This window comes from Heterodontus francisci, chromosome 36 (genome assembly GCF_036365525.1).
Source record: "Heterodontus francisci isolate sHetFra1 chromosome 36, sHetFra1.hap1, whole genome shotgun sequence".
In the NCBI taxonomy this organism is placed as follows: domain Eukaryota; kingdom Metazoa; phylum Chordata; class Chondrichthyes; order Heterodontiformes; family Heterodontidae; genus Heterodontus; species Heterodontus francisci.
Genome location: NC_090406.1, coordinates 18,436,220 through 18,463,632, shown reverse-complemented (window position 1 = coordinate 18,463,632; position 27,413 = coordinate 18,436,220). Strand labels below are relative to the sequence as shown.

At 42.3% G+C, this 27,413-nt stretch overlaps 1 protein-coding gene across 13 annotated transcripts in view; it reads left to right on the top strand.

Moving 5' to 3' along the window:
* LOC137351625 (uncharacterized) overlaps positions 1-27,413 on the top strand; it is a 120,184-nt gene that overhangs the window by 51,291 nt on the left and 41,480 nt on the right. The gene's annotated exons all lie outside the window — the stretch shown is intronic.

The following is a 27,413-nucleotide window of genomic DNA, read 5'->3' as shown; positions in this document are numbered from 1 at the left end:
GAAATTCATGAAACTCTGGTATTGATGAGCTCTTGTTTCACTGTACATTTAGCCAGCAGCAAAAAACATGTCAATATCGAATGACAACAGGTTGGAATGACTGTGTCCAAAGTAACCAGTAATGCAAATAGAAAACCTCCACTTTGATATTCCTTCCTTGTAGAAGAATTTCTAGAAATAACTTGTGGAAGAACTAAACCTTGATGGAGTGCTCAGTGCACTAAATGTTGTCTGGTTCCTAACGATTTTCTTTCATCCATTTAAATGGCTACTTAATATATACTTGAAAAGGAAAAAGTTGCAAGGCAGTGGGGAAGGAGCTGAGGGAGCCGAACTAATTGGATAACTCTTTCAAGGAGGCATGATGGGCCGAATGGCCTCCTTCTGCATTGTAAGGATTCTATGATTAAGAGATTAGTATTCCATTCCCCTGATGGCTCTGTTTGTAAAGTGAATATGTAGATAAACTATGCAGACTTGAAGATTCCTTGTATGTGGATTTAGCTGATAGTAGTAAAAGTGACAGCGGTGGCGTTACATGAAAACTAGGAGCAGGAGTGGGCCATTCAGCCCTTCAAGGCTGCTCCTTGCCCCTAGGCTTAGGGATGGAAAAGCAGCTGGGATGGGGTGTTGAACACAAGGCTGGGTAGATTTAGACACAATGCACTAGTGTAAAATGGGAGAGAGCAAGCAGGCAGATGGTTTTACATCCCTCACAACCTCTATTTCCATTGGCTTTAATTGTTTCAAACTGTATTGTGAAATATCAAGGTAATTTCATTGTTTCTGCACTGTGAATGAGAAACAAGGGATGTGAAACTCATTGGCAAGCAAACAAAACCTGATCATAATCTGTGAGCAATTAAAACATCATTAGTTTGGCTCTGTTGTTAGTAAGGTTGCCTCTAAGAAAACTGAGGGTTCAAACTCCACCTCCTATCTTGAGCACAAATTCTAGGCTGGTACTCAGAGCAGTGCTGCGAGAATGCTGCATTGCCAGAGGGGTTGATAGAGCCTTTTATGGCATAAAAAGGAAGCCATTCGGATCATCAGGTCCATGCTGACGCTGCACAGAGCAATCCGGTCAGTCCCACTCCCCTGCTCGAGCCTCGTGGCCCTGCAAGTTTATTTCCTTTTAAGTGGCCATCCAATTTCCTTTTGAAATAATTGATTGTCTCTGCTTCCACCACCCTTGTGGGCAGCAAGTTCCAGGTAATTACCACCTGCTGCGTAAAAAAGTTCTTCCTCACATTCCCCCTGCATTTCTTGCTCAAAACCTTCAATCTGTGTCCCCTTGTCCTTGTACCATTAGTTAATGAAACAGTTTTTCCTTTTCTAAATTATCTAAGCCTGTCACAATCCTGTACACCTCTATTAGATCTCTCCTCAATCTCCCTTACTTAAGACGTCAAAATGAGCTCTTGTCTGCCTCTTCTGGTCATTCATCTCAGTACTGCTTGTGAGACATTGGCCACACCTATTGGCATTACATTTCTCGACAAAACAACAATCTCTGTGGTAATTCATTGCTTGAAGGGCTTTGAGATATTTCAATGACATGGTAAGATGCTAAATAAAAGCAAATATCATTAAAATTGTATTTTTCATTGTGAGTGCTGAAATGCTATTGGAAATCATGAAGGACAGCTTGTCATTGCAGCAAAAAAGAGGGATTGGGGTGTAGAAGTCACTTCAGTCTCACTTCTCTCAGTTTTTATCATGTGAAGGTGTCGGTTATTGAAATTTTTCAATAAATGTTCATGAGATGCAAATAATATATTCAAACTCAATATATTTCACACTGTCCTCTTTTTATTCTCTGCCCGGGTTAGTTTTGGACTTGAAAAAGTGGTAACCAGAATAGACTTTAAAACAAATCGTTTAGCTGGGATCCGATTTAAACAAGGAAGTGTTGAGGGCACAATTGTGTAGTTATTTAAAAACAAAAGGCTCAACTTTACCTTGAATCTTGTGGGCTCAGGTCAGGAGAGAAGGAAGCTCTGATGTCCTCTTCCGCGTGACGCCTGGGCAATTTTAACTCCTGGCCCTCATTTCCATGTGGAAAGTCCAATTCCTGCCCAATCTGGTGGAAATCACTATCTGGCCGGTGAGTGGGAGCTGGATTTTGAGTGGCAGGAGGTCATCGCAAGGGACTTGAGGGAGCAACCACTGGCATAAAGTGAGTGGTGGGGAATCTGGACTAGATTGTAGTCAGGGGAGGAGGAGGGATCCCCAGGGCAGGGGACACTCCTGGTTTCTTTTTGAGGCCAGGAGGAGCTTCCTGCTAATTTAAAATACTGATGTTCCTGGGCCTCTTTTGGCCTAGCTCCTGCTGACAATGGCAGTTTTGGAATTGTGCGTGACCTGGAATAAAAATTGAGTTCGGGTCCTAATTCCACCAGAAGACCCCAGTATTTAAATACTAACGAGACCCCTGCCTGCCTCCTGTGCCAAGTGCTCCCAACACTGATGAAAATCCATCAGTTAAAATAGTGGTGAGCAGGAGTGCATTGGGAAGGGCATGACTGCCACTTTAACCACCTACCCACCCTGTTCTTGCTAGGCAGGCAGAGTTAACATCAGATTTCAAGTCAGCAGTTCCTTTTCCTTCAGTTGCAGCTAATAACATAAAAAGCCCGGCTTACTTTGGTCAGCCAACAGCAGTGTATAATTTTCTCACCAGCGCCACTAGAGTTGGTGGCTACACTTTGCCAGGGGCTTGATAGAGAATGGTACCAGGCAAAATGTAAATTGAGGGAGACTGGCTTAGCTCCATGACTGGCACTACAGTGACCAAGTGCCGATGTGGAGCAAGACTAAGCCAGATAAATATTTAGAGACTGAAGTAACATGGCTGCAGATGGAAACAGAACAATAGAAGCACTGTTGGATGAGATATTATGGAAAACAAGGCACAGTCAGCAGACTAGGATGCATTTATTAGCTAGAAATCAATGTAATTTCTTTTCTTCACTCTACTTTGTCTTTGTAATGATTAATGTACTAAATAATGAATTGTTAAGGCATATGTGTAAACCCTGAGGACTGGGTGGGTCAGTTATGGTAACAGAAAGCTTTTTATGACATTGATTTAATAAGTTATGAGATCTGGAGAAGCATCCAGCTGGTTCATGCCATTCTCCACACGCTGGCTTTTAACGTTTCAGCACAGTCAAAATAAATATTTATACATACTGCACACCCAATTTTATGTTTTTCTCTATTATAAAGTGACCTGGTACCAAATGCAACTAAAAACAAGTCAGAACCAGATCATCTTAACCAGGTCAAATAGTACATTGCAGAATTCAAAAGAGAGAGAAAAGTAGGCCATGGCAATACTGTACAATGTTTAGTCATCCTGATCATTATCTTAACTTCTTATCCAAAATATAAACATATTTGTCAGTAGTAGAGCGTTCGCCAGAGCTGGCGGGCAGCCATAAAGACAGGGCTAAAATGTGGCGAGTCGAAAAGACTTAGTAGTTGGCAGGAAAAAAGACAGAGGCGCAAGGGGAGAGCCAACTGTGCAGCAGCCCCGACAAACAAATTTCTCTGCAGCACCTGTGGAAGAGCCTGTCACTCTAGAATTGGCCTTTATAGCCACTCCAGGCGCTGCTCCACACACCACTGACCACCTCCAGGCGCTTACCCATTGTCTCTCGAGATAAGGAGGCCCAAAGAAGTAGAGGATAGAAATTCTGAATTATTTGGCAGCAGGAATATGTTGTAAGCTTTGATTTGCTTCCTAAGTGCCACTACTCTGACAGCCCAGTTTCCCGTCTCCACTAAATCCCTCCCAACCCCCCAAAAAAACTGGGGTGGATGTTGAGCCACCACTGGTCGACTGTGGGGAAAATTCAAGCAGGGCTCCTGCTGTTAATTAATGGTTAACAATGGCAGCAGGAGAGGAGAATAGATTCATGAAAAGGGAAGGGCAGATGGTCTTGAATAGTGTGTGTGGGACCTGACAAGGTAAGAAAATAACTACAGAATGGGACAAAAGCTTTTTAAAAAAACTTAATAGAATCAGTTTGCATTACCTTCCTATAAAAAGAGTAAGATTCACAATGTGAATAGGGTTCCTCTTACAGGCTGCTCTTTGGAAGCAGACTGATTTGCTCCTGTGGGACCACTTGACTCTCAACCTGAATGGGGAAGACCTGGTCTAGTAGTTATGTACAGTAATGACACCAACTTATAGTCATACAGTCTCTTTTAATGTAAAAATAAACAAGTCACAAAATATTTCAGAGTGCAAATCAATAGTGGAAAGAATGTCGAGCCACAACGGTAAGGATTAGGATATCTGACCAAAAGGGCTGAGATTGTAAATTCATTCAGAAAGAACATCCTTACAAGGATGCCACACACAGTGACCAAAGTAATTCATCACCGTGGGAAAGGTTATGTTCTTTCTGATCCCCTCATAGATCCTCTTGCACTATCCCCAGTCAGAGGGTGAATAGGTCAAGGAGGAATAGGAGATTCCACCAACCGCTCCTCCTGAAATAAGATCAGGATTAGGCAGTCAAGGGCACAAGCCCAGCTCTTACTGCTCTTTGACATAGTACCATTCATTTAACAGCAATAACAACTCGAATTTTTATAATGCCTTTAATGTAGTAAAATGACCCAAGGTGCTTCACAGGAGCACATTACAGGTGAAGTATTCATGTATCTGTAGTCAATAACATTCTGGAAGATAAACAACAGGACCTCCAGAGAGGCAAGACCAATGAATCTGCCACCAGGTTAAGGCTTCCTGCTCAGGAAAGTGAATATGGAGAAATTGGTCCCACCTTTTGCAAAACTCCAAAGCGCATCGCTGTCTCACACAGTTTAGTTCGACATGCCTGCAGTAGCCAATAGCCAATGCCAAATATTACAAAGAGAGAGGCATTGAGGCCAAGCTCCCCAAACAGCACCAAAAACAGTCTCCGTGTATGTAACATTGTCCAATTAAACCTACAGCAGGGTGCTGCTTTTTCAGTTATTATTTCATTCTGAGGGGGAATGTTATGTGCAACTCATGTTGAGCTTTGCTGGGCTTCTGGTGCCCATGATTTTCCAATCATTAATGGTGGAAACATCATAAGCACAATGTCCTTAATGTCCGATAGACCCTTACTCATGGGTGGGTCTCCCTGCTCGTAGCACAGACTAGTAAAATATTGCGCACTCCCATCAAAATTGATGTAAAGTGTTTGCTGCGGTGAAAATGAATGTTTACCTGGACACTGATAGTTTAAAACTCTACATTCTAGGTATATTGTAGGGCAAGAAATGCCGGCAATTAATTTAATTTTATATAAATAAGAACTAGTTGCTAAGGCTGGTGACACCTGTTGTAATTGGTTACCTCCAGACTTTTTCAACAGCCTCCTGACTGCCATCCTATGTTCAACCCTACACAAGCTACCATTCATTGAAAGTTCCACCAGTTGCATCCTTTCCCATACAAGATCAGGCTCACATTTTGCTTCATTGCAGGAACCCATGCTGATCACATTTTTGTCTTCATCTACAATCCCTCCCTCTCTTCCAACCTGACAGCCCTCCTCACATCTTCTGCTATTCTGACTCTGAGCCACTATGCAGCCCCTTCCTTCCCTCCATTTTGTCATCAGTGCTAGAGATGCCAGCCATCTCCGTCCCACACACTAGAACTCTCTCTATAAACTCTGCTTCCTCCTTTCTCCCTTGTATTGTGCTTTTTTTGTTACTTCCCAATTTCACCTTCATGTCCCCTCCCATCACGGATCTGACCCAGACCTATGATGCAGGTTGGTGCATTTTACTACACTAAAGGTTTTATTGGGCCAGATTTTGTTGTCAAAATATCAGTGTGGCTAACAGTGCTCACAGTTATGTATGTGTAAACAGTACAATGATTTCAGGTGAGGGGCTGATGTGTGGTTAAATACAAATGTCCAAAGGTTGCTTTCCAAGTTGTGCTGCTCCACTATTAGCAGCACAAAACCTACATCTTACTGTCCGCCTCACCCTTGACATGCATTGGATGGCATGAAGCTGCTGTATTTGCACGGGAGATACAAACTAAATTCACCACAGATGTTTAGGGCTAGTAATCAGTAATAGGGTTGGCATGCTATTATCTATGAAAGATGATGGACATGCAGCAAACAATCCATTTAGGTGGGGTGTCTTCTCTTGGTGCACCTTTGCTGATGGCTGTGAAGGCCAGTCCTTGAGAGGCAGGTTCTGCCACAAGTGCTTCACATGAAGCTGCAAAGTGATGCTGAGAGTGTTGTTTTTGACGTTGGTGCCTATTGCCAAGCTGCTGTAGCCACTGGTTGTCATGGTAGCGTATACCAGACCAGAGGATTTGTTGTCATTTCCCTCTTTCACCAGCTAGTGACTCCCAAGTGCGATAGTCGATATTTAGGGCTTTCATGTCACACTTGCAAACATCCTTGAAGCGGAGCTTTGGGCACCCCACTCGCTCTCTGGCCTTGGCTAAATCACCATACAGAAGGTCTTTGGGTATGCAAGCATCTTCCATCCTGCAGGTGAATTGGATCCACTGAAGGCACCTGTGTTTGATTAGTGCCAATGCACTTGGGAGCTCTGCCTTTGAGAGGACTGCCACATTTGTGATTTTATCCTTCCAGGATATACCAATAATGCGCCGCTGACAGCAAAGAAGGAAATTATTGAGCTTCTTTTCCTGGTAGCTGTAAGTCACCCATGTTTCACAGCCATACAGCAAGGTGCTGAGAACACTTGCCTTATAAACCATCAGCTTGGTCAGCAATCCCATGCACATTTCACAAGTTGGCCAAATGTTTTCCCTATGCATGTATCGAGTTCTGCACCAAGTGACAGATTGTCTGTCACCGTGGACCCAAGGTTGCAGAATCTGCTAATTACTTCCAGTGGGGTTTTATGTAGTGTGATCAGGGGTGGAGATGCAACACCTTGTCCCATAACCATGATTTTCTTGATGCTTAGAGTCATGGAGAACAAGTAATTAGTAATGGAAGTACTCTTAATTACTGCAAATTAGCCTCTCTGCCACTAAAATTAACTATTACAATTGTGGAGTCTCATTCCTTCAGGTATTAATTGTTGCTGGAGATTTTTAAAAATGTAATTAAAAAAAAAATTACAGCTCCTTTTTGTCTCTCTTTTCTCCCTCTCTCATAATTCGATCTTTTTTTCTTTCTCTGTACCTGATTTGATATTGAATTCACCCACTCTAACTTACACTTCCTTCTCCACCCTTCCTCTGTTTATTTCACAATCCTTCAATCTGATTGGTTAAGGAGATGCACAGTTGGTTGATCCATACACTCAGGTGCTGGATGTGATTCCCTTGATGTGCTGTTCGATGCTCTGCTATAGCAAAACTGTTACATTAGATATTCCAGAAATTACATCAGAGGAGGCCAGTACTGTGAATGACTTTAGAAGTAGTGTCTAGTAAGATTGGTTTCTGATGAAGAGGCCAACAATGAATTGTAATAAATAATCATTACATGGTTTCTATCTACTCATCCATAGTGTCTTTTTGAACCTCTCTCGTGTTCAATGAAAAAAAGAGGCAGATATATAGAGTGTGTGGGAGTGAGTTAAGACCATCAACGGGGAGGACTGAATCTCCTGATGCAGTTATTTTTCTTTATATATGTAAGACACTACGCCTTGGAGCTTAACAGCAGTGTCTGGCTCCTAAATCCAGCTTCAAATTTATGCCTGCTTCAACTCCCAGTCTGATTCATGTGAACTGTGCATGCTTCTGTTATAGCTGTCATCCTGACAGATAATATGGGAGCCTCTGCACTAAATGTTACTTGCAGCATCTTCACCCGAGCAGGATTGGCTTTCCTAAATGATGGTTGGAGTGGGAGGGGAAGGGAAGGGCAATGACCAGATTTCTGTGAAATGATGCAGTCTAGATGCTTTCTCAGCTGTAAACATCAGAATCGCAGGCAGTCCACACCTTGCCTGTAGGCTTATGAGCATTGCGTCCTAGTACCAGATAACCAGTAATTGTGTTGTGCAGACTCCTGTTAGGGTGTTTACATGGAAATACTCTCAGGTGTCTGTTATGGAATAGTAGCTCCATACTAACAGAACATTTCTTAGAAAAATACCTGCATTTAAAATGCACCTTATCGCATATGAAAAGTCTCAAAGATCTTCACACAATGAATTATCTTTTTCTTCTACAATAACCTGATGTGATTCTATGATTCCTTTGCTCCTCCAATTTTGGCCTCTTGCGCATCCCCAACTTTAATCACTCCAACATTGAGCTGAAAACAGACATTTTGTTGAAGCTTTTCGCCTGGCACTCATCAAGACAATTCACAAGAATATCAATGTAAGGGAAAGCAACAAATTTATACTGTATGAGAAGAGAGTGCTGATTGGTTAGCAAGTGAACTCTGATTCTCCATGGCAATGTCTCTAACAATCAGAGTCCACTTGCTAACCAATCAGCACTCTCTTCTCATACAATATAAATTTGTTGCTTTCCCTTACATTGATATTCTTGTGAATTGTCCTGATGAGGGCAAGACAAAAAGCTTTGACAAAATGTCTCTGTTTTCAGAAATACGCAGTGTTGGTGTGATGAAAGTTGGGGATGCGCAAGAGTCCAAAATTGGAGGAGCAAAGGAATCATAGAATCACATCAGGTTATTGTAGAAAAAAAAGATAATTTGTTGTGTGAAGATCTTTGAGACTTTTCATATGTGATAAAGTGCATTTTAAATGCAGGTATTTTTGTAACAAATGTTCCGTTAGTGTGAAGCTACTATTCCATAACAGACACCTGAGAGTATTTCCATGTAAACACCTTAACAGGAGTCTGCACAACACAATTACTGATTATCTGGTACTAGGACACGATGCTCATAAGCCTACAGGCAAGGTGTGGACTGCCTGCGATTCTTACAAAATTTGTAGACCTCCCAGATGCCTCAATTGGCTGGGGTGGTACTGTGCAAATTAGAAAGTTCCTAAGTTCAACCTTGGTTGTGTTCAATTAATTGACCGAAGTTAGGGTGGGAGCAGGGAACTACAATTGGCCTCCACACCCCACGGCTGGAGGGGGGTGTGGGGTTTAGCCTGACTGCTATTCAGCAACCTCAGCTGAACCAACATTGGATGAGGACAGCTTTGGGCATGACATGATATTCCCCTACAGTCAAACAACATACCAACATTCACTGGCCTATAGTTTCACACAGGACAAATGGTGCTAGAGTGCAGCTGATGCCTTTGGATTCACACAGCAGCATTAGTCATTGCTTTCAAGAAGGGACAGCATTGGATAGAACAGGAAGAACTCAATTTATTAGCAGAGAATCCATGACTGGACTCAATGAAACATCACAACTGCAAGTAAATTGCACCTTTATTCTGTGGAGGATTCTTAAAGCTGGGACCTGAATTTCTGCAGGTGTTTTCTATGTCTTTTGTTGTAACTTTAGCTGAAGTCTGGCAGATCCCCCCTCCCAACTTTGGGATCTGATGCAAATTGCTGTTTCCAACTGCTAACGTGTTTCTCTGCAGGCTCTTCCCATCTCCCACTAAGATCAGGAGAACCCAACAGAAATTGCAGGCCATGGATTTTATTTCCATGAGTAATGATTTGTGTGATGACAAGAACAGTCATTCAGCCAATGGAGCCTCCCCAACCATTTTGTTAGGTATGGGTGATTTTAGAAAGTCTTTTAAAATCCCAAATCCCTACCTTTTCTCCATATCACTTAATACCCATAGTTCCAAAATAAACACGAGCAAAATACTGCAGAGGCTGGAAATCTGAAATAAAAACAGAAAATGCTGGAAATGCTCAGCAGGTCTCGCAACATGTGTGAAGATTTAGTTTTAGATTTAGTTTAGTTTAGAGATACAGCACTGAAACAGGCCCTTTGGCCCACCGAGTCTGTGCCGACCATCAACCACACATTTTTACTAATCCTACACTAATCCCCATATTCCTACCACATCCCCACCTGTTTCTATATTTCCCTACCACCTACCTATACTAGGGGCAATTTATAATGGCCAATTTACCTACCAACCTGCAAGTCTTTTGGCTTGTGGGAGGAAACCGGAGCACCCGGAAAAAACCCACGCAGACACAGGGAGAACTTGCAAACTCCACACAGGCAGTACCCAGAATTGAACCCAGGTCGCTGGAGCTGTGAGGCTGCGGTGCTAACCACTGCGCCACTGAGTTAACATTTTGGATCTGTGAACATTTGTCAGATTATCTCAAATAAGTGTCTATTTTCTTGTTAAATACTCTATTGGTTCTAGGGCATTGCATTCCACATTTTCACAACTCTTTGTGTAAAGAAATGTATTTCTAGATTTGCTTCACAATCAAGATTAATATTCATATTGCGTTGGTCTCTGGTACCCCATGATACTATTGCTGTTTCACAATTAATTATACTGTTTTTATTGGGGTTTAGATTAGTATGAGTTCTATCTGTAGCATGGCTGTTGTGTGAGCTGTGTTGAATAGAAACATATTTAAATTGGGGTTTAACAACTTTACATCTTAACCACTACTCCCATTTTCTTGGGCTACAGGTGTTGGCAATGGAATAAGGCTGCACCAGAGCTTGACGGAACAGGAGGTGTGGGTTGGTACTTGGGGTTGGAATTTCCTATCTCGCGTCTGGTGGGGTGGTCCGCACCCCTCTGGCGTACTCGCCTTCCTCCATCTCATTCCCAGGCCATGGGAGCCTCGTCCTCTTTGCCAGATTTCCCATGCTTCCCTCTCCCTCTGTCATTCTGCTGTAACGATTTACACCATTTCTGGACTTTTATTTTGTTTCTTTACTTGTCCTATTACCACCCCTTTCTGTCTTGAACTGTCATCCCTTTCGTCATCTAACCAATCCTGCCCTTCACCCCAGCACAGATCATTTCCATTGTTCCTTCCTACCTTCCCCTGCCAGTAACACTTTCCCCCCACTTTCTCTGGTTCTGCCCTAGCTTAAAAATTGTCAATCTCTAACACATCTTCCAGTTTTGCTGGAGGTTATTGCCCTGAAATATTAGCTCTGTTTCTCTCTCTCTACAGGTGCTGCCTGACCTGCTGAGTGTTTTTCAGCATTTTCTGTTTTTATTTCATTTAAATTCCAATTTAAATTCATCCTCAGTGGCTGTAGAATAACAAAATGTATTGGGAGGATCCTTTATGGCTCACTGAGTAACTGCACTGCCCAAAGCGGAGTTCAACCACATCAAAATCAGGAGAGTCTCTGATCGGATCCCAGGTCTGTGCTGATTTTGTGGATCTCAGTGGTGGTGGAAGGGTTGATAAAATTGGCGGATGACCATTTTTCTAGAGAGAGGGAAAAATCAACCACATTTTATTTGTCTATTAGCCGTGGCTGCTTAAGCTAATTGTGGAGTTCCTACTCTGGATGAGATCAGTGCTCAAATTTCTGGGAAGTTACTCAGTCGCAGGCTCATTCCTCAAACAGGTTCACATATTTCATTCAGATCAGTCTCCATTGCATTCCTAGGTGCCAATCTGAAGCTTACCGCCATTTTGCTATTCAGTAACTGGCAGTGTAGGAAGAGATACTGGGCTGGCAAGCCAGTTTACTGCCATTTTGTACACAGAATTTCAGATGTGGAGTACAAATTGTGAATATGATCTGCATGTGGTGCACCTAGGAAAGGATAACTGAGGAAACTAGGCATTTGGGGAACTTGGCAGAGCGAAGCTGTCCTGCTTAATAAAATCTCAATATGCTGCCTGACGTGCTCCTGTAAAATTATGAAACAGAGAAAGCGAAAGCAGACATTTAACCTTTCTAATACAACTGTGAAACTGCTGGTGTTGAGATTGGCAATACCCATGTATTTCCAGCTAGCTTCTAAATTGTGCCAGTTGCTTTGTTGTGTGGGCTATGTCAGGGATTTCCATTTTACAAGCCAACTTCCTGATTTTCTCTAATGTTTTAATACTGGTTCTGATCATATCTCAGGGAAATGTGGTCACCTAGTTAACTTGGGCAGATAATTGGTTAAACTGACCCAGATAGGAGGTTGCTTGGTTTAATAAATAATTTGACAGCCTTCATTGAAAAGAACTATTATCAGCAGAGCCAACATGAACTGGCCTGTGCGACATTTTAGGAACCAGCTAGTTCTAACCCACACAAGCTCATTTGGAAAGGGACAGGCTCAATCAGTGTTGAGTAAGTTGATCTTTGCCAGTGGTAAGTACAGGTTCTACACTTGGCTTCAGTGCCTCTGGGCTCAGGAGATGACACCCTAACAGGATTGGTCCTCCTGGAATGTAGACATGTGTGGATGCCAGCTGAGGACAGGAGATTTATGAAAGCCTCCATCTCTAGGGCAATTTGTTAGGTGTTTAAATACCAATTCTAACAGATCTGATACCAACATTCACAGCCCTCTCAGTAAAAACTGAGAAGAAACATAGCGACGCATCCTGTAACCCAAGCCTTTACAGCATGTGGTTGGAATGTAGTAAACAAGGCTATATAAGTTCAGTGGCAAGCGCGGAGCAATTGAAATAGTGCTGCTCCATTCCTGCCAATCCGCCATTTTAATGCCACTAATGTTAGTAGTAGATGAGGCTCCCACAGGAGTGCTCCTCCAGGCCATAGAGAAAGTCCCAACTCCCACTGCCCTGGGATAGCCCTCCTGCCGCACCCCCCCACCAGCCACCCCCCCCCAACCACTCCCCCAGAATGGCTGTCATATTTGCTTACATAACAGATAATGCAGTTCAAAGAAATTCATTGTGTGCAAGGCCTTTGAGATATTTGTGAAAGATGTAATGAGGTGCAAAGTCTTCATTTCTAAATTGTAATCTTTCTTACTTAAAAAAAAAAGAGCTCAGGTCCAATTCTAATATGGTTGCCTTATGGGCTGGACTTTATCTGGCCCTTGGAGATGGGCTGGGAGGCGAGGGGGCAGACGAAATGGCATGGGATGGCATCTGGCAGAGTGCCCACGTTGTCCTGCCACCATGCCATTTTATCTGTGGTGGGCATTGTGCCGGATGGGAAGTCTGCTGGGAGGCCAATTAAGTCACACAAGTAGCCCATTAAGTTACTTAAGGGATGCCTCCCTCCTCCGCTGGCATTTAGCCAAAGTTGGAGTCCGCTGCCAGGTGAGACCTGACTGCCTCCTAGTAGGCTTGGGGCACAGTCCCTCTTCTGGGGGAAATCCATAGCTCATGGAGGGTCCCCCGGCAGCAATGGCAAGGCCACCGCCCCCTAACCCCTGTGCCCTCACCAACCATATCCCCACCCTCTTGCCAGGGCCTGCCTGACTTATCCACATACTTTGGTGCCAGTGCCTCCTCCATCTTTGCTGCTCCGGGCCTCCTGCAGTACCACCAGTAGTCACTGCTCCGAGTGGCACTGCTGCTACTGCTGAGCTGCTAGCTCTCTGATTGTCCAACAGCTATTGGGGCAAGGTCTTAAAGGGGTCGCCTTCCCGATGGCAAGCAGTTAATTACCTGCCTGCCATTGCATTCGACCGGGGGCCCAATAGAGGGCTAAGGCGGGTTGCCTCCTCCACCTTCCAACCCATTGCTGGGATCACTGTCGCTGAGATAAAATTCAGCCCTTCATTTCTAATTCAAAATCTTTCTTTCTTTAAAAAAAAAGCTCAGGTCTAATTCTAATACATCTCTGGTTAATTGGTGACAGTTTAATCCCTTTTGACAGTGTTTTTCTCAGTATTGCACTTCAATTCTATCTACGCAATTACTGTTTATACAATATTCAAATTCATCTAGGAACAAATGATCTGTGCGCATATTATGCAAATGATTGGTACGCCTTCACTTACAGAATGTGAATGTTGCTTTTATGCAAATTAGGTAAATGACCTTATTAAGAGCTGCTTTATTGAGCAGTACTAAAGATCAGAGGGCCAGGTCTGTTGATTAGAGGGGATCTGTTGAACAATTACACAGGCCCAGATGGGCAGGACATTGTCATGATCAGGTTCAAATGAATTGATCTGATGGAACTGACAGTTACAATGCATACACTGTATATAGTAAAGAGGCACAGTGAGGGGTGGTGGCAGTTTGATATCCTTGTACAAAGGCCCTCTTGTAGTGTATTACACTCTTAAGAAATGATTTCCTCAAAAAGGTTTTGCTACACTAATGCAAAAGACTTGGCCTCCCATTTTCCAACTCCGCTTCCATTCCATGAAAGATGGAGAATTGGATCTCCAATCTCAGATTGGATCCTGCCAACCAGATAAAAGGGAAGGAAGGGTGTGTGGAGGACAGTCACCCAAGGAGGACAAAATGGTGAATCAAATGTCTCTAATAAAGTTATAGTGACATCCCTTGCAGATGTATTTATTTCACTCATGGAGAGATTGTAAAATATAATTTGTTACTCAATAGTTTTTAATTTGCATAGTTTATTCAGGTGCAGGAATTAGGTCTAATTTACCACTTTGTTCAGTCTCTACAACTCCCTGAGCTAATGCTCTGAAACAGCCTACATTAATAATCCAACTCTGAGCTGTACACCTCTGTTTCTGTGAATCATTGACTCTGTAAGTAAAAATACCCTGGTAACATCAACAATTAAATCAAGAGCTTTTTTTGATTACTGGTGGAGCTACGTTCTAATATTTATACTTAAATGTTCTTTTCCCTTGTATCCTGAAGCCAGCAAGTCAGGCTAAGGCACAGTTCCATGGATGCCAATGCTTTTCTTATATGTTATGTGAGTGGCCAGTTTTCATGTTTAAAGCTGAGAAATGTAAACAGGGCTGTTTGATGTCATTCCTGTGCCTGATTTTGGTCTCATCTGACATCCACTTTCTAGTAGAGCTCTCTGAGCGATCTGTAGTGGGAACCTGTTTCTTTTCCCTCTCTCGCCCAGTGACTCAAGCCTACCAGATGAGTTAGCTGACTCAGCCACGGGCCTAGATGCCGGGAAGGCCCCGCCCCATATTACTGGTGGCAGCAACCCAGCCACTTGGAGACGGGGCTGAAATTTAAATATGTTAATGGCTGCTAATGAATGAATTAATACCTTACCTGCTGCCGCCAGTTGTCCCGCTCTGATATTCCAGTCGGTTGCCGGGACGCCTTCGAATCTCCGTCCAGAGATCCGATGCGGGACACTGGTGGGGAGGAGGTAAGTTTTCAGGGCGGGGGGGAGGGGAGCGGGCTCAAACTAATGTGATTAGTGGAGGGGGTGGTGGGAAGGGGTAAAGTTAAAAGTTTATGAACTTGGGGGGTAAAGGTCAGGTACACAAGATAAGTATTTTGGCTGGGGACAGGACAAGGAATGAGTATATTGTTATTGGGGAAGTGCGAGAGGAGCTGGAAACATGTATGTAATTTTTTTAAATCAATTTTATTGAACTTTCCGTTGAAAAATTTAAATTACATTGAAGGGCTGGATGCCCTTTAAAAATGGCATTAGCGCCTGTGCAATGGCATCTGACGCCATTGCTGGGGACGGACTGCTCGCCCCCTCCCATGTAATGGGGGAGGGTCCAGCCCGGCCATGTAAATGAGCCACCGCGCTGAATATCGTGGTAGCTCTGCGGAGTAAATCCCGTGCGTGTGCGCCACCATCTTTGAAACTCGCTGCCGAGATTGGTGGCGAGCTTGTAAAATGTAGCCCATGGTTTCTGATGTTGCTCTTGACTATATTTTTAACTTAACACCACATTGACAGGATCACTTTTCAACCTGCACTCTTCTGAAAAGAGCTTAGAGCCATTTCATATAAAGAAGTGGGAGATACCAATGCATTCTCCACATTTGTAATACTCCAGACTAAAACAAAATTGAAATAGTAACAATATTTTTAGGTGTTTGTGAGAGCTAGTGACTTCAGTCTAAACCAGTGAAGTGGTGAAGTGCTACCGTTGATTTTGGTTTCCCTGGACTAATCGAGGAAAAGAAAAATCCACCAAGATTCCCACTCTTAATCTTTATCAAATGGGCCTTACTGGAAAGCCAATGGGAGGGAGGCTCATGTTGGGTAGTAACGTAAAATAGGTGATAATGAATCAGCAGCTCATTTTACGCCCCACTCAAATTTCATTTCACTTCCCAAGACACATTTTACCCCTAATGTGTCAATGTGAGTGACCACTTGAGAGGACCCTTGCAGGACTGTTCATTCCCAGACAGAATCATTTGGAACATGTGTCAGCCCCTTCAGTAAAGGAAGGGAGAAAGCCTCTTTATAAAAAAGAAATTAGCACTAAAGTGAATGCATTTTAGTGAACCAAGTCTCTCTTGGGATAAAGAAGTTATCAATTGCAGCAGATTGGCTTCTGATAGTAATTGGAGGGCGATCGCTATGGAATATTCTTCAGCTTTCGTATTATGGATACATACAGGGATTACATCATCAATTAAGAATTTTTTGATTCCCTTTACGGCAGAGGGTTGCAAATTGAGCCACGAGCAATCAAAAATTGCAAATGACTGTCCTGTGATTACATTATAAAAGAAATTTCTGCTAAGTTTCTAATGAATTGCTGTTAAATGTTTTGATGAAATTAGTTTTGCATTAAAGTATTCGTTTGCATTCTGCAGGGAAACTGGTCTTCTTTAATTGTAATTTTTAAATAGCACATCAGAGCTATAATATGTGCACCTTGGTGCAGTCGGAATGCTGACTTTAGCAACCACATACGACGTGATTCAGAATGTAACCTTGTGTCATTTTGACTGTAAACATGGTTCAACGTGTGATGGGTCTGCTCATTACCAGGAATGAACACATTGTGAACAGAAAATACTTTTGGGTTTTTGATTTCTGTCCTCTTAGCAGAAATATTTGACAGGTATTTAGTGAAGCAGATGATAAGAATTTTCAGTATCTACAGATGCTTGGCACAGACAATTCCGATCTATAAGATTGAAAGCTCCATCTTATAATGACTAGGGAGTACATGCCACACTCATTCAGCACCTGCTGCCTAGTACCATTTGTCCACTTTTGAAAGCACAGGGTGACATATCGCGTTACTGAGAAAAACAACGAAGGCTAGTTCGCTTTCAAAGCTGCCAAAACTACAAAATCTCCACACTCAATGAGTTTAAATGAATATTACATTTTCTGTTGGTTTCAAATAAACACCTTTGATATCGTCCCAAGATAGACAACAGTCTGGCCTATATATGTCTCCAGCCCCACACCAATGACTCTGAATTGCCCTATGAGATGGTCTAGTCGGCCTCACAGCTTCTTGAGCCACTAGGGCTTCAGTACAAAATGCTCACCACCATCTTTTTCAGTGCAACTAGGGATGGGCAATAAATGCCAGTCTTGCCAGTGATGTCCACATTCCAAGAATGAAAAGAAATTTTAGCCATAAATTGCTGCAGCAGGTTATGTAATGGTATCTGCCATTAGACTCGCCATTGTTCATTTAGGATTTAATTTATTTGCGGGGCAAGTGCTGAAAGAAAGAGTGAGCTAAGGGAAACTGGGCATCTGGGACCTGAGTGAACAGAGCAAGCAACTGTGTATCTCCTTAGCCAATCAGATTGAAGGATTATGAAATTAATGGTGACAAGACAGAGAAGAAAATATGAATTAGAGTGGGTGAATTCAATGTTAAACAGGTCCAGAAAGAGAAATAAAAAAAGAAAAAAATATTGGATTGAGAGGGAAAAAAAGACAAAAGGAAAAAAGTTTAAAGAAAAATTAAAACGCTTATGTTTTAAAATCTCGAACAATAATTAAAACCTGAAGGAAAGAGACGTCACACTTATAATAGTTACCTTTGAGTGCGAGAGACTTTGCTTGGCAGTAACTAATACTGATCACATCACTAAAAGGACAGAAATGGACAAGACTTAACTTTCTGTGGCAAGCTTAATTTGTATCTACCATGTAAACACAGCAACTTCACGCCATTTAATGCATTTCAACAGTGAAGCATACAGCGAGATTTCATTTTTGCAAAGGTATTGGCAGAAAGGTGCATCTTGGACAGTAAGCTTTGGATTTCTATGTTTACTCGGGCATCTGCCCCTCGCCAGAAGTTGCAGTAGCATTTGCGCATAAATAACGGTGAGTGCCATTAGCCCCACTGGTATTTTGTCAACAAATTCTGGCCCATAAGAAATCCATTGCAAATACCATCTTCCCCTTTACTCCGTTTTCATCGTCAATCTTGTCTTCTTTTATCCCCTCATCTTCTGAAGATGCCCCGGCCAACTGGTATTGTATCCAAGCATGATAGCAAGTGTTGGAATGTTATTTGACTATGGGGGCATTTCAGCCAACGCCCACACATCTGCACTTTCAGGCAAGAGTCACTGGACAGCGATCAGAAGCAGGTACCCTGGTTACCTTATTTTTAGGCATAAGCGTGCTGAGATCAACTGTAGCATCATTACTGTCACCCTGAGGTCAGCTCAGCACTGACCAGAAATCAAACCTGGGACCTTTTAGTCTATATAGCTTAGGACCACGCTGGGCAATGGCTTTACAACTACAGTATGGTGGGGTAGTGGGGTGCAGTGCGGGAGTTGGCAGTGAGAGCCGATAGCTTTTATTTTTCTTAATTCCTTTCTAATTCCTTGGCCATGTGAGCCGCATGGAAGATGGCAAGATCCCCAAAGACACATTGAACAGCGAGCTTGCCACTAGACCCACTGGTCGTCCATGTCTCCGCTTTAAAGACATCTGCAAACGCGACATGAAGTCCTATGACATTGATCACAAGTCGTGGGAGTCAGTTGCCAGTGTTTGCCAGAGCTGGCGGGCAGCCATCAAGGCGGGGCTAAAGTGTGGCAAGTCGAAGAGACTTAGCAGTTGGCAGGAAAAAAGACAGAAGCGCAAGGGGAGAGCCAACTGTGTAACAGCCCCGACAAACAAATTTTTCTGCAGCACCTGTGGAAGAGCCTGTCACTCTAGAATTGGCCTTTATAGCCACTCCAGGCGCTGCTCCACACACCACTCCTATCTCTTTCCACCTTCCCTTCCTGAAGACTGGGCACTGGCAGCCATCAGGTACTCAACCAATTGCATTCCTTCATGTACATGATTAATTTACATACACTCATCAAATCAAGGCTAAAAATATAACAACTTCTTCTTCTTTGGCCTCCTTGTCTCGGGAGACAAAGTGCCTGGAGGTGGTCAGTGGTTTGCTGCCTTCCGTGTTGTATCGGTCGCTGTGAGGCGACTATGGAGTGACCTCTCCATGGCGCATGCCTGGGCGAATATATGGAGGTTGTGAGTTGCCCAAGCGTCAAAACCCCCCTCTTGGCCTTTCTGGTGGGGTCCAAAGGATTGCAGAGCACGACGTTTGGCACCGGTATGGCTGCAGGAACTGCCGGAAACATGCCAAAGGTGACACATGACCGCCTACGGGGTTCCGCTCCGGATCTTCTCTTAGGGTTTAACTGCATGAGGAAAAATTGTGGATTCACCAGTGCCAGGAGGAAATATAAGTCTGCATATTTCCCACCTTATTGTCATGACTGACAAGCATGAAAGCATCATTATACAACCTGTGCTATTATATAACAGCACTCGATAGAAACCAACCTAGGAAAACATTTAATAGTTTGCAATCTTCACCGGATTGTAGTAAACCTCTCTGCACAAAATCTTTTGTTATGTGTGCGATATAAAGGCTCATAAAGCGTAGCTTAGAGTAGCTTAAAATATGCAGCCACGGCTCACCTGATTTAATGCCGTGCATGTTTCTGAAGATAAGTCGAGAGAAATTTTCTAAGTTTGAGTCTCAGTGTGCGTTCAGTGACTGCCAGACAATAGTCAGGTTCTGTGTGCTGATTTACAGTTCCCAGCAGTAGCCACCTAGTAATAAGATATACATCTCTCTATATGGGGCTCCCTCCAATGTTCTTTTCATACAGTCTCAGAATTTCTGTGTTAATTGTGGGGAAGGGGAGGGGTATTTCTTGACATCCAAGATTAAATGACTTCACCAACACCTGCTTGCAGGGCAGTTGCATAACAGCAAAGAACCATGAAACAGGATGAACCAAGTCAGTATTTCAGCAATCTTGTTGCAATTCCTGGTAAAGGAAGCAGATAACTAATGGGAGAGGTGAACAACTGCCAGTGATACCTGATGCCCTTAGCCTAAGAACAGGAAATAGCTTAGAGATGGAATATCACAAATCCATACAGCCCATTGACGAGGGTTATACTAGTGACTAACCCAGATCTCCAGACTGTGATCTTTCACTGCTGCTTTTCCTTCTTTCCATGAATTTGCTACACATTCAGGCATTTTGTCAATGAGAAACTTAGAAGAACATTATAGCAGCCTCTAGCTTCCGGAGGCAAGTCCAATTCCAAAAAAGTACCCATCCTCAGCAGTCGCAATCCTTTCCGTTCAGAGGGAAACTCTTGCAGGTAGGCAGTGACAAAAATAGGAAAATGTGAGTAGTACACAGAATTAAATACAGAACAAAAACAGGCCAGTCGGCCCAACTAGTCCGTACTGGTGTTCATGCTCCACACCAGTATCCTCTGACCAGACTCTATCTAACCTTATCAGCATATCCTTCTATTCATTTCTCCTTTGTGTACTTATTTAGCTTTCCCTTAAATGTATCTATGCTATTTGCCTCAAATACTCCATGTGGTAGCAAGTCTCACATTCTAAACTGCAAAATGGCATAACAATAAACTCACCAAAAGGTCACAAAAGTAACCAAAAATTCCCAAAAAGATAATATCCCAGAAATTTAGAGGGATTCAGGAGGGAGGGCGAGTGCTGGCCTTTACCAATTTGTTGGGTGGTGCAGTTGAATTTCTAAGCCAACTACTTCATCGTGTCTTGTTGGGGAAAGGTCAATACATACTTTCTGAAAGCCTGTTGCCAATTTGCTTGTTTTACATAGGTAAACAGCAGCAATTGCAAGGTTGGGAAATCCACTCTCATTTTTGTCTCTTTATTGAGTCTCGCACAACCCAGTAACATGAACTTCTACCTGGTGAACTTTTAGCATGAACCTGCCCTTGGTGTTACACCTCCCTGTTCCTGGCACACATGCACAATAGAAAGAAAGACTTGCATCTGTATGATGCCTTTCATGACCTTAGGACATCCCAAAGTGCTAGACTGTCAATGAAGTAATTCTGAAGTGTAGTCACATTTGTGGGGGCTTCTCCCATCATCCTAATATTCCTACCTTAGTCAAAAAGAGACCAACTGGTTACTCATCTCTTTTGCAGTTTGTGGGTTCTGCTGGGTGCAAATTGGGCCGTCCTATTCACCTACCCAGCAATAGTGATTCATTAAAATAATTCATTGAATATGAAGTGATTTGGGATGTCCTGAGGATGAGATAAGGCACTATATAAATGAAGTTTTTTTTTCTACATTTTGCTCCCATAAGGTCTCTGACCTCTGCATGTTTTTTCAGCCTGTTGAAATCAAAGAGATAGTCTTCATCTTTTGCTATTGGAGTAATGCAGTACATCCATGTGGTATCAAACTCTTCTTGTTCTTATGTTGCTTATTTTTGGAGGTCATTATAATCCACCAGTGAACGATAATAGAGCAAGTAGTTTGTTTAAGGCTTAAAACACCTTGACATTCATGCAGTCCTCAGCAGCTTACAGTCTCCACAATTCTAATGAACTACTCCCATCTTGTTCGAGCTGGTTTTGCCTCATTGAAGCATTGCTGTTAAGTGGATTTCTATAAGTGCTCACACTCAGATTGATAAAGGAACATTTCTAAATGTTCATATGCTGTAATATACTCATATATACTGGATATACATAATAAAAAATGTTTCATTAAATTAAAAGTGGCAGCAAACTTAATGTACACACTAATGCAATCATTAATACTAGAGCATAGTGCACATGGCACATTGCTTGCAGCAAGTTCCTAATAGCAGCCATAAGCAATATGGCAGGAAAAGTTTTGGAAAGCAACTAAGAAAATACACAAAAAAGGCAGCCTCCATATCAAAATAACCTAATTCAAGTTGAAGAAAGGCAACTAAAAAGTCCTACAAAGCAAACATAATTTTTCAATGTACTTTCAGAGTGGCATGGTAGTCTTTAGAATCGACTGCAACAGGCTAGGCCAACTGCCTTACTAATTCACCTGTTTCGCATGAGCGCAGGCAGAGCTCACCCAATGTCAATTTTGACATGTGACCTCACAAACGTAACTCCACCTTTTTGAGGAGGTGATTTGTCCCACTTTCTTTTCCTGCCTCAAACTTCAGCGCACAGCACCTTTTTAGGTGCAGGTGAATGTGTAGCTAAGATCACAACCCACATTCACTCATGGTAAGGCCCCACACCATTTGTGGGCTTAACTATCTGTAGGCTACTTCACTGTGAGGGGATGTTGGTTGAATCACCGATGCACCTGATTCTCTCCTTACCCCAGTACTCCTTTTGCAGGCCAGACTAAGATTTGCTACCTTCAGCACAAGCCATCAAATGAGCCTGGGACTTTTGGACTGCACGGCTTAATTAGTGGATAAATTAAATAAGCTTGTGATTAGTGGGAGCACTGGTTGCAGGTCGAGCTGCACCACTGTAAAGTGACTCACTGACCTGTGCTCTTATCATGTTCAGCTCCCCACAGGAAGATCAGGAATAGCAAATTGGTCATAAAGGCCCCAGTTGGCTTGAAGTGGAATGAGACTTCCTTCTCACCTCACTCCCCTTCATTCCAGTGCCAGACCAGCCTCTAACAGCAGACTCTAGCTGCATTTACACCAGGAGGGTAGAACTCTGAAGATCTACCCCTTTAAGTGCAGTGGCAATGCCGTGTAACACAGATTTGTATTGACATTATAGTGGTACCCTTTAGCTGATATTTTCACTGACTGAGTCATTGGAACAGCTTAAATCACATTGTAAATTAACAGAGGTGCATTTTGAAAATAAATTAACTGAGGCAAAGTTTTGGATTGCCGAAGACCCATTATTATACCCATAATTTACCAAAAGTCGCTGAACTGTATCTGAGTGAGAAGACTGTTACTGTATCTTGTCAATGTGAGTGCAGTCACCAATGTGTGAAAAAGCATTATATGTCATGAAAGATAGCTTACAATAAAAATCTGAAAAAGTTATTGCAAATGGCATTGCATTATTCATCTGAACAACCAGGGAATAAAACTGAGTTTTACTTATGATTTCCTAATACAGATGATTCCTTTGTACCAGGGCGAATTGAGGAGTTGCATGGAGGGTGCTTACAAAATGCTTGTACCTTGACTTGTCATGTTTGATTTAAATCAAGTACAGCTGTTGTGGTCAGCCGTATGAGTTGATGCAATTTGCATTTTCATCTTTCATGCTGTCAATTTGTGCTAAAGCTACGAAGCTTCCAAGAAACACCCACTACAATTTACTTTTTTTTCCCTTTTCAATTAACCCATTGGGGGCCGAGTGATGAGGTATTTAAAAAAATTCAGTCTGTGTACAAGTAACAGATTGTATTAATGCTATTTGGAAATACTACAAAATAAGGACCCTTTTATATGCACCGACCATTTTCAAATCTCTTAACTGTTGAGCAGTAAGAATCCTGTTCTGCAGCAGGTCCAGTTGCAAACCAGAAGGAGTGAGGATCAATAGGGGTAAATGACCACATGTAACAGAAGGTTAAGTTAACTGGCAGTGTGGGAGGTCCTATATATAGGGTTTGGATGTGGTTGTTCACTAGTGAGAACTATAGTACACAGTAAGTATGGTTTAAGTCAATGCACATCCTCATTTTTTTTCTATTTAATCTTCTTTGCTGGTTGAGTTACCTGGTGACTACTTTTCAAGTTGACCCCATTGTACTACCAACACTCTGAGGAAGGCCAACCAAACTCCTGCATTGCTCCGATGCACAGCGACAGATACTTTCAAAATCTTAAGGGTTCTAAAAGTTGTGTAAGTTAAATGGTTATTAGCACAGTTGACTCCCAGTGCCAATATTATTTCTCTGAGAGATATCCTGTGCAGTAATTGATGGTGCTCCCCATTGCTTTTTGGCTACTGTCCAGCTACGTTGTGATATTTATCATCTACTGTAGGAAAATGATAAAATAAAAGTGGCTTTTCTTGCTGTACAGCACAAAATGACAGATATGCTCATTTTAAAAAAATCATAAAGTTACCAAACTGAAAATAAGTGATGTGAATCACTGGTCAATGGAAAAGTGCATTTCTGTGGCTTCTGCTTGGTCAATTAAGAGAGTAGTTAGTTATTTGTGAGGAAAGGCAGGCCACCTAATATAATGGGGTCATACTAAAACAGGCTCAGCATTTGTAATAACTCGAATTTTCCCCTGCTCTTCTAGGTATGCTGGCGCGTGGTTTAATGAAAGCTGGCAAAACTGTTACCCAGAAGTATTCCCTTCCCACCTTTCCCTTTTAGAAGGCACTGGCTCTTGCTGGTATACAGTGCTCAGGCAGTCAGCAGCCTAAATGGCCACTCTTCACACATAAGCCTAGGCTGTCAGTATTAGTACTTCCACTCCAGAGACTTTAGCAGAAAAACCTAGGCTGACAATCCAGTGCATTACTGAGGGAGTGCTGCACTGTTGGAGGTGTCGTCTTTTGGATGAGACGACAAACCAGGCCCTGTCTGCTCTCTCAGACAGATCCCTGAAACCATTTTTCAAAAAAGAGCAGGGTAGTTATCCTCAGTGTCCCTCAACCAACATCATTAAAAACAATTATCTGGTCATTATCCCAATGCTGTTTGTGGAAACCTCTTGTTTGCAAATTGGCTGCCACGTATCCTACAACAGTGACTACACTTGAAAAATACGTCATTGGCTGTAAAGCGCTTTGAGACACTGTGAGGTCATGAAAAGCACTATATAAATGCAAGTCTTTTCTTTTTAGCTGGCAAATTGGTTATGGAGGGCATTGCAAGTAACATCATTGAATCATAGAAAGCTTACGGCACAGAAAGAGACCACTTGGCCAATCGTATCTGTGCCGGCTGAAAAACGATCCACCCAGTCTAATCCCACCTTCCAGCATTTGGTCAGTAGACCTGCAGATTACGGCATTTGAGGTGCATATCCAGAATAGAATCATAGAAAGAATCATAAGTCAACCCCATCCTCTCACAACATCCACCCGCGCTCACTTTCCAGCTGGAATAGTGATCAAGAATAAAAACCTGACTGGTTACTTTAATTCCCTAGACCCGAGGCACTAAGGTCAGCTGCTGCACACTGACCACCATCCCGACTGAGATCAGCTACCACAATATACATCTTGATTAAAGTTGGGACCTTCCTGTTTTATGTTAACTGTACCACAACATGTAGTACGCTTACCCACTAAGGTAGCGTGGGAGCCCATACTGGAACTTTAAACCACATCCTGCAAGCAAAAAATGCAATCTAAACTATAACCACAAATGTAACATTTGATGAAACAGTAACTGGGAATAAAGAATTAAACTCGTAAGAATACAATTTTGATTATTTTTGACTGATTAGTTTGACACAGGTTAAACATGAATTGGTGGGAGCTTCAGGCCTTCTCCTCCACCCCCCCCCCCCCCCCCCTCAATTATCAAGCCATCCCAGTTGGATTTTAGAGAGTGTTGTTTGAGTTTGATGCTTGTGGTTTCCTTAGCAACACGATAAACGATAATCAACAGTGACTAGTGTAGATAGACCTACTCCAGCAAGTATTGAAAAATTCCTAGAAAGGATAATATCTACATCTCTTAATAAAGCTATATATCAACACAAGAATTGATAATAGTTCTCAAACTAATTTTATTTAAAACAGGGGTAGAAATGGCCATTCTTTTGGCACTATTTGGGTACAGTTCTGGTTTATATTTCGACCACAGGCCTGCCCTGCAATCAAACTAAAGGCCTAAATGGGTTGTAAAACCTATTGTGAGCTTTCATGTTTGCATAATTGGGGCAAGACATTTCTCTTGGCAAACAGGGGATTGTGTCAGGTCCTAATTGCTTCTTGCAATACGTCCAAGCTTGACAACTCTCTATTCCTGATGACCTCTCGGCTCCAACCACCAAAGTTTCCTCCCAATTCCACAACTTGCAGAAAGGTTCAAAAATGATTTTTCTCCCTCCATGCTCACAGCAATGTCCAGGAGATTAATCTATAATTCCTGGAGACTCCAGGTTAATCCTGGACTGTTGGTCGCACTACATACATGCCAAATGTGAAAAAACAGCAAAAGTTGGCCAACACCTTTAAAAAGAAAATGGCACTCCCCCAGACATGCTAACAACTTTAGAAAAAGCCTTAAATATAAAGCAATGGCACATGAAAATTTTGAGTTACATTGAAATGGAGCGGGACACCAGCCACTCATAACTTAAGCTGCAGGTATACCCAACATTGCAGCACTTAAATTGCCGCAAAAAAATCCCTAAGTAAATGAGAGTGCATGTTGCTGCAGTAGTGGGTTCAGAATGTTCAGTAGGGGGATGTGAAGCTTGCAAAAGAGCGATTCAATGATTCAGTGCTCCCAACAGGGACCAATCGTGCAGTGAGCCATTCTTGGGAAATTTTGAGTATGCAGTTCCTGATTTTCCATCCATTAAAATTAACGGACAGAAACTTGTGGGATTTTGTAAGGTAAAACACTCAAGGCATTAAAATGATTAAAGCATCACTGCGTGCAACTTCAACAGCACTGCCAATTTTTTTTATTCGGTCAATTTTTAATGACGCTTTCAACTTCATGGGATGTGCTGTCTGTGATTGCCGCTCCCCTTAGGGAGTGTTGCAACAGGGAATCACCCCATATTTGTCGGGAGGTCTGTGCCACTTGCTTCCCTCAAAGATATTCATAGTTCAATCATTTCAGGGGCCTTTTCCAGCATTGTAATTCTACTTTTCAAACCCAAAACTGGTCCAGGAAAGATTGCAGATAAATGTGAAGAAAATGCAGTGGTCCAGGCTTAACTTTCTGCTTTGCCTCTTAGCCATGCTGCCTAATGAAGCAATAAAACCATGTCATTTTTAAAGATTAAAACCACTTGGAATATTCCATTTTAATCCAATTTCAATAATCATAAAGCAAATTAAAAAAGGACAAGGTTGTGATGTTTGATACTGTATGCGAAAATGAACAAGACTTGAGAGGTCAGTAAAAAGACGTTAATTTTTGTTTTAACTAGAGAAGGAATAAAAAAGAGCAATATTGGCCAATATGAACTCTGCAAACATTGGGGGAGAGCCTAAGATTGTTTGACACAGTCTTCTGATATTTTTGCTAACTATTCCAAGTTTTGATACTGCTGCCAAGTTTATACTAAAGACAGATGACATTGAGCGTGTTTCTTTTTAATATTTTAAATATACCAACAGTTTATTTAAAACAATTAACAACACGGGTAGAAATACTCAATCTGTTCTTTTTCTCAGGATCACCCAACTTCTGGGGGAGTGGGGGACGGGGGTGGCGGCAAT